Source organism: Mus caroli, unplaced genomic scaffold (assembly GCF_978045245.1).
Source record: "Mus caroli unplaced genomic scaffold, Mus_caroli_1 scaffold_2, whole genome shotgun sequence".
Classification (NCBI taxonomy): domain Eukaryota; kingdom Metazoa; phylum Chordata; class Mammalia; order Rodentia; family Muridae; genus Mus; species Mus caroli.
The window spans coordinates 392,686-401,063 of record NW_028227257.1 but is presented as its reverse complement, the minus strand read 5'-3'; the positions used below and the strand labels follow the sequence as shown (position 1 = coordinate 401,063).

At 44.0% G+C, this 8,378-nt stretch overlaps 1 protein-coding gene across 2 annotated transcripts in view; it reads left to right on the top strand.

Annotated features, from left to right (window-relative positions):
* Positions 1-3,685: 3,685 nt before the first annotated feature.
* Dnajc5 (DnaJ heat shock protein family (Hsp40) member C5) overlaps positions 3,686-8,378 on the top strand; it is a 30,359-nt gene continuing 25,666 nt past the window's right edge. The window contains exon 1 of one of the 2 annotated variants that reach the window (XR_002377146.3): positions 3,686-3,891. The gene's annotated coding sequence lies outside the window, so the exon portion shown is untranslated. The remainder of the gene's footprint in view (positions 3,892-8,378) is intronic. The other variant, XM_021152876.3, reaches the window with a different exon arrangement.

Below are 8,378 nucleotides of genomic sequence, written 5' to 3'. Positions count from 1 at the left end.
CATCCATTTGTTTGGTCTGTCTTTTAGGATAATGACAAGAGATCAGAGTAAATGCATATGATTCCTTGCTTTGAATGGGGACAAGCAGGAGACAATCATGTATAAATTACAAGTCTTTAGTGTGCATATAAAAAAGGAGGGAATTGTATAGAAGCTGTATCTCTGGATAAGACCAAGAATATATACCAGGCGTGCAATGTAGGGGTTTACAGTCCATTATCAAGATTGGCTACACTGAAGAGGCCTTTTTGTCCCAGTAAACATCTAGTTTTGCTGACTTTTGCTATGAAGCTATGCCAGGAGCTCACCTGGCAGAAGAAGGCATTAGGAAGACCAGCATCAGACCCACTGAGAGAAGACTGTTACCCCATGGTACAACAATCCTTAGGAGGTATGCTCTTATTCTGCAGATGAGGGGCCATGTGAAATAATGAGTAATTGAAGACCCTTAAGTGCGTATCGAACAGGGTAAGTTGGAGTTGTGGGCCAGATTAGAAGGGCTAAGTGGTATGGGTGGGATGGGGAATGGCCCTCGCACTGGGCAAGCCTCGACCACAGGGCAACAACTACATCTGGGCTAGAAAGTCAATATTTGCACTAGATGATATTGGAAGGCAATTCACTATGCTCCAGTCATTAAGCAAATACTATAACATGCTCTGTGGATGAGAGGTTGCCTACTGGGCTTTGTGGGTCCATGACTGTGTTCATGGACCCAGGCCTCAGGACTGTACTCCTTAAAGAAGATGTGTTCTTCCTCACAACTCTGGTACTCATCACATGAGGTGTGATGAAGGTCTCAGTACTGTAGACTGGAGCAAGCTGAACAGGTAGAGCCAGGGCATGTTGGAGGGTTTGTACTAGGGAAGACTCCAACTGAGGATGGTGGAATCTGCCTAATTGATATAAAGGGACAAGATAAAGCTTAGCATCAAAGGCAAAACCTGAAAACCCCTCAAATATGTAACTGCCACCAGAATTCCTGTCATACAGTCTCTTAAAGGTTGACATACTAGCTTGGCATAGTGGCATATACACCTTCAGCACTTAGGACGCAGAGGCAGGTGGGTGTCTGTGAGTGTGAGGCCAGCCTGGTCTATGAAGAGAGTTCAAAGACAGCAAGGGCTACACTAAAAAACCCTGTCTATAAATCAAGGTTACATTTAGGTTATAAACAAACAAGCTTGCTAATTTGTGAGCATTTGTATGTTTTTTTTTAAAACATGCTTTTGCAGTTTACTGTGAAGAACTGTCAGAAGCATTGTGTGTATGTGTTGTAGCCATTCTTTGCCTATAGTTATTGTGTGTAGTTTAATGACTATATTTCATTTGAATGTGCTTATTTGTACAGTTGGGCAGTTTTCCATATTTACTTATAAGTTTTCTCTTTCTCCTTTTTTTTTTATTTTGTTGACACGTAGTTTTTCTGTGTACCCCTGGCTGTCCTGGAACTTGCTCTGTAGACCAGGCTGGCCTTGAACTCACAGAGATCTACCTGCATCTGCTTCCCAAGTGCTGAGAATAAATTGTCTGCCACCACCCCTTGGCCATTATTATAAATGACATTACTATAGGCATCTCAATATGTAAAACTTATGTATTTGGAGACTAAAAAATATCCTAGATATGGAGGTAATCATTTAAGGTCTGATTCATCTTTGCAAATTCCCAACACGGCTTCATAGCTTCTGTCTTCAGTTGGTTCCAGGTCAATTCCATTATCTCTTCCAACTGTGGAATCGTTTGCTCATGTTCTCCCTCTCAAAGATCATTATATAGCTCTTACCTTAGATTCAGAACCTTCTGTCTCTGCTAGGATGACAGGCATGCATCTCTATAGCTAGCTTTCCTTCTTCAGTCAATAGATAACCTGGCCTTTCTGCTTATTGGGTTTTGTTTTGTTTTGTTTGTTTGTTTGTTTTTGGCTACTTGATGTTGCACAACTTACTAAGTTTCTTGAGCTATCTGCTAACAATCTGGGCCTAGAACATGTGCCAATTCAAATTCAGCTAGCGTGCAAAAAGGTATAAGAAGAAGGGAGAAGACACTGTTAGAAAAGATTGGAATTTATTTAATGCATTATGGGAGGCCTTAAGTATTATCTGCTTTGTTTTTGAAAGCTGACTTGAAGACAGTAATAGTGGTACATATATCTTGTTGGTCTACCAACAGCTGTTTAATTGGACTTAATGCCTGCTCAATAAGAGGGAAATCACGCCTGATCCTGGAAACCTAGGCAACTATCTGGGGCTAGTGAAGTCATGGATCACGTTGCTAAACCAGCATAATCCCTAATTACATCCTAAATATTCATCCTTACACCTATAGGTTAAGTGTAGTTCTCACCCTTCATCAAGGAAAGCATCTTCTCCAGATAGAGATCATTACAGAAATTGAAACTGATCAGAGTGCAGATTGGTGGAGCCCAGTCCCCACAGATAGAACTCCAACACAAGTCCTGAACTTAAGGCTCAGAGATCATTGTGGAAGAAGGGGAGGAAAAACTGCAACAACCAGAGGGCCAGACAGTTCGCTCTAAGATTTATCTCCTTAAAATGTCAGAGAAGCTACGTCCATGAAGTAACATCTAACCAACATGGCTACCTAACTATGACCTGAACAAGGACATCATCAGCTAAGCATGGTGTAAGGGAGAAAGCACACAGGGCCTCAATCCTAGGTAACTAAGGAATTCTGAGAGCTGGAGAAATAATCTGTTTTAGGGAAGAGCATAGAAATTGGTTTTCCCATAGCAAATGATCAGCCTTGAAAACATATACCTACTTAACATACAGACTGAATAGGCTGTATTTATATATTTAGGAGCTGTATCACAACAAAGAAGAGGCTATGAATTTGAAAGTGTGAGTGTGTGTGTGTGTTAATATGAGAGGGTTGGAGCGAGGCAGGGGGAAAATGATGTAATTATAATCCAAAAAAAATTATAAGAGAAAAAATGGTGGGTAGGCAAGAATGAAAGTAAAGCTGTAGGAACACTGGCCAGGAAGACTGAAGATTGGTAGCTCTGGAATAAAAAAGCACAGCACTTGAAATTGTTTGTTACAGCGTAGTAGGCAAGGGTCACCAGGTTTCTTAGTAAGAGAACAGGGTGAACATGGATTGTATGAGACAGAGTGGGAAAAAAAGTCCTTAACCGTCCACGCATATCATTGCAGACGATTCCTAAAGGATCGCTAAATAATGGCGGTTGGTTTTTCAGTGACTGGGAAGACAGGCAGGAAAGTTTTCTGGGTGGTCTCCAGGGATGAACGAAAATGTCACTCCCAAGACAGTACCTTGAGACGAAGATGAAGGTCTCCCTCTCTAGTTTTTTGGTAAGTAGTAATAAATTTTTTTGAGGCTTATGTGAAGCAATGAGCAAACAACTGCAAGAGGAGCAGTTTTACTCGCGGAGCGCCACTTGCCTGTCTTCCAGAGGCCAACCCGCAAGCCTAGGCCCTGCCTCTGCTCCCGGGCTGTAGCTTCCGGCTTAGCAGCTGCAGGCTCCGCCCACCACCTTAACCCTTCCCGGTGATCGTCAACTGGGGCACAACCTTTCGGGGACCGGGTTCTACCGGAGCTCCGGAGCTTTCGTGCGGCGCTGCCACATTGGCTCCGACTATGGGCGGGGCCTCAGTGTTGGGTTCTAGGCGCTTGCGCAGCCGGCTCTGACCTGCCAGAACACACGTCTTTTTCCGGGGGCGCGCGTGCCAGTGCGTAAGCGTGCGCGTTCTTGCTGCCGCCAGTGTTGCTTCCGCCGTCCTCTGCCGCTGCTACGGCTGTCGCCGCCCGGGATCCTCAGGCCGAGCAGTAGGCCGGCCGGCTGCCCACCACTGCCCCGGGACGGAAAGCGGAGCCGCGGAACCGGTGGACCGGCGGGCGTGCCGACAGGTGAGCTCACTCTCCAGAGGCTCTCAAATTAGGTGGGGCCGCGGGGTTCAAGCCGCCGGAGCCGGGCGAAGGGGAGGGGAAGTGAGGCGAGGGCGCCGCAGAAGGAGGTGAAAGCTGCCCGCAGCGGAAATGGCGGCGACCCTCAGCAGCGGCGGCGAGCCCGGCCCTGGGCACCGCTAGGCCCTGCTCGACCTTGCGCACGGCGGGGCGGCGCGGAGACTAGGCTTTCCGGGCCAACTCCGGTTCGCACGCGCGGCCGCCTCCGCGGCTCCCGGAACGCAGAAACTGGTGTAGGGAGGTGGGCAGTAAAGGCTCCGAGGCTTGTTCACATTCTGGGACGCAGAAATTGCCTTATAGTTGTAAATTTCAAAGGCATTTGACGTATAAAAATGCCTAGTTTATGCCTCGGAACGACATTTTAAGAGGCGATTTTGTGTCGTGCTCTTTGGGGAGAGAATTAGGGACTCATTCGTTCAGGCTCCAACTTGTGTTATATGGCTGGATTAAAGACTTGTTTTTCCTTGTGTCTAGGAGATGATTTCTCCGAATTCATTAAGTGCATCTTCGGAAAAATAATGCAAAAGGTAGCTTTAATTTGTTTTCAGATTGGACTTTGGGGAAATTGGGTCGCCGTTTGTTGGACGCTCAGCTGATCATTCATCCTTTATAGGCAGTGTGTCACAATTGCTAGTGGTTTGTCTGTTTAAACATCAAAACGCTACTTAATACCACAAAGAATTATATTGTCCCATATATTGTCGTGGTTGCCTAAAGACAAAACTCTAATCGTAGGATAATTTTGTTCATTTATTTGCTTTCTTTAAGGAAAGCGTGATCTGTTAGGTGACATTAAAAGCCAGGACTTTCCGCAGTTTCTAACTTGTGTTACGAATCTGTTACCTGTATCAGTGTTTTCATACTTAGGCTGGCCCTGTGTGTGTGGAGCCAGTGGAGCCTCCAAATGCGGTCGGGTTTGGGAGCAGGGTACCTGCCCTCGGATTCTTTAAGCTCCGTGCCGCACAATCTCTTTGCCCCAGCAGCCTCCTTGCTAGTCTCCTAACCAATTTAAGTGCTCAACCCTTGACATTTTTTTTCTTGACCACTCTCATGTTTCTGTTATTCCACTGTGTACTGCTGTAACTAGTCTACTGTCGACTGTTAGGCTCTCTGCTTGACTTTTCCCCTGCTTGCTTAATTTTATACAGCGCTTGACTCTTCGTTTAATGTGTTAACATATTTAACATTGTTTTTTAAAGTTAAGGTTTAGGATAGTCAGATAGTATGTGCCCAGTAAATACTTACGGAATGAATGGAAATGAATTTAGGAGCAGCTGGGCTATTACGCTTTCGCCAGGAAGCCAATTAGTGAGTACTGAGCGCTTAAGAGTCACCAGGCTTCTGTATCCTCAAGGACAGAGCCACCAACTTTCCCCTGCCCATTGGGGGTGTGAGGGGGGCAGTCAGTTAAGAGAAAGGGCTTATACTTTCCTGTAAAATCACTTTACAACTTTGGGGGGGGGGCAGGAGGAGGATTGGTTTTTCAAGACTAGGTTTCTCTGGCTTGCCCTGATACTTGCTCTATGGACTGTGTGCACCATGGCCTTGAACTGAGATCCACCTGCCTCTGCCTTCCAAGTGCTGGGCCTAAAGGGGTGCGCTACGATCGACAGCCAACTCTGTAACTTTTGATTTGTGATTTTTCAGAGCTAAAAGTTTTTAAAAGATATGCTACTGGTTCAGTAAAAAGGCTCTTAGAAATTTTGCCTTTGGTTACTTGTCTCAGGACTTGAGGTGAAGGTGATATGAAGTCTTCTGATTCTTTAGTCATTGTGGAGAGGTTGTTTTTGTGAACAGGATCTTGCTATAGTTCAAGCTAACTTGCAAGTTGTGTTACTCCTGCTTCAGCCTGGCAAAGGGCTAGAATCATAGACTTTTACCACCACACCCAGCGTAAGATCTAGCAGTTGCTGGTGCCCTTAGCTGGAAGCTCATTATCTAGTGCTGTGACAACTCAGGAGAGACTTCTTTGTGACTGAATGACTCTATAGTTCTTTGTAATGCCTTTGCCTCATTCCCATCTAAGTTTAGAAGAATAGCTAGATTTCTCTGTATTTTTTTTAAAAACTTATGTATGCATTTTTTAAATGTAGGTGTGTGCTGTCTGCTCATACACCCACATGCCAGAAGAGGGCGTTTGATCTTTATAGATGACTGTGAGCCACCTGGTGGTTGTCGGGAATTGAACTCAGAACTTCTAGAAAAGCAGCTAGTGTTCTTCACTGCTGGGCTATCTCAGCGTCTTGATTTCTCTGTATTATCGAGAACAGTTCTGTTAATGTGTAGTTCAGTTCATGGTTCTACCCACTTTTACCCAAGCGCACATGGGAGAGAGTGATGCTTCTGGGTGTAGTTGTAGACCCACCCTGACAACCTCCTTTGCTGACTATCTAACTTAATGAATCAGACTTAGAGCTTCCAAGGCTTCTGAGCCGGATTTCTTCTGTTTGTTAACCACCTTACAGTATCCCATAATCTGCCAGAGTTGTGTCTTTAAGGCCCAGGTGCATGGTGCTCACAGGTGCTTGTTGAATAAATAATATGCAGTGAAGCTGAGGCTTATGATAAGGTAGAGTTTTAGAAGTTTGCTTCTGAAAACAGAGCATGAGGTAAGCATGAGGTGTGGGATTTGAAGTGTGTGATACTGTGAGCAAACTAGCAGCAAATGAAAGGTGTGGGATTTGAAGTGTGTGATACTGTGAGCAAACTAGCAGCAATAAAGAAATAAACTCCCGAAATCATAGGGAAACTGGTTAGGAGCCGTTTGTATGGAAATGAAGCATAAGCATCAATTCTGCCTATGAGGACCTCTAGTATTCCAGTGGTGCCTCCTGGAAGTTTTCAGGTATGATATATTAAGCATTTAAAAATTTAATAATCAGGACTGAAGGTGCAGATAAGAGGAGAGTGGTTGTCTATCATGTGCCAACACCTCAAAGAAGTAAAAAGTTGTACTCCTAAAATGAGGCTTATTATTCTGTACTATAGAATCCAAGTGATGAATTTAAAGCTTTTTGTCAGGCAAATCTACAGTTTTGCTGTACTTCCTCATCCGTACATCAGCAGAATCTGCTAGACTCTCCTTCCTGAAAGGGGACAAGGTTAGAGCTCACACCACCACAGCTCCTTCCGGCTCTGGGTCTCTCTCTGCACTCTACAAAATGAGGAGAAATTTTTCTATCATATCTGCCTGTTATGGAAGCAAAGAAATGATAAATAGAAGGTATTTTACTGATAGTTTTCCTAAATAGAAAGGACAAAGATGCTAAAAATGGTGATGGCCTTATTTTGTAAAAATCCTACCCTTAAAACATTATTAATCTTGGAGCCTGAGCTGCTGTGCCAGGGCTGCCTCTGATGGCAACCCTGACAAGGATTAACAGCTAATCTGATAACTGGCAACTAAACAGGAAGACGTAAGGTTTGGATTACCCAACACCCTTTAGTGTGGGTTTTGCTCCTCCTGACACTTTGCATTAACTTGAATTCGTTTATTAATGAAAAGTTTGTGTTCTTTATTCTTAGTATATGATATTTAATAATTGTATTAGTTAGGGTTTTACTGCTGTGAAGAGACACCCTGAACATGGCAACTCTTATAAAGAACAGCATTTAATTGGGGCTGACTTATGGTTGCAGGGGGTTATTCCGTTGTCATGGCAGCATGCATGCAGACATGGTGCTGGAGATGGAGCTGAGAGTTCGACATCTTGATAACACAGGCAGCAAAGAGAGACTGTGTGCCACACTTGGGCATAGCCTGAGCATAGGAAACCTCATAGCCTACCCCCAGAGTGACACAATTCCTCTTAAAAAGCCATACTTTCTTATAGTGCCACTCCCTATGGACCAAGCATTCAAACACATGAGTCTATGGGGGCCATACCATTCAAACCACCATAATAGTTATAATGTTTGGTTTTGTTTAATTTCGTGTGTGTTGTGGAGGTATATGGGTATGATACATGGACTAGCATATATAAATAAATGTACCCTCCTGTGTGTATACAAAGGCCACAACAGAATATGGGTATCTTCTTCTATGGATCTTACTTATTACATTGAGCCTCTGTGACCCAGAAGTTCCCTCAGACTGTCTGGCTAGTAAATTTATAGGATCTGTTTGACTTTGCTCCTGGTGCTGGGGTTACAGGTACATAAAACTATGCCAGACTTTTTAAAGTGGGTTGGGTCTTGGAGATTCAAATATGACTTCATGCTTGCAGAGTAAATATTCTTACCCACTGAGCTATCCTAGCCCTCAGTATAGGCTTTTGATTGTGTGTGTGTGTGTGTGTGTGTGTGTGTGTGTGTGTGTTTTAACAAGTAAAAATTGCTTCAAATTTTGAGTTTCACAAACATTGAAATTTTATATCAAAATGACAGAAACAAAGTATCTTATGGCTGCCTTTAATCCCAGCAGAGGCACT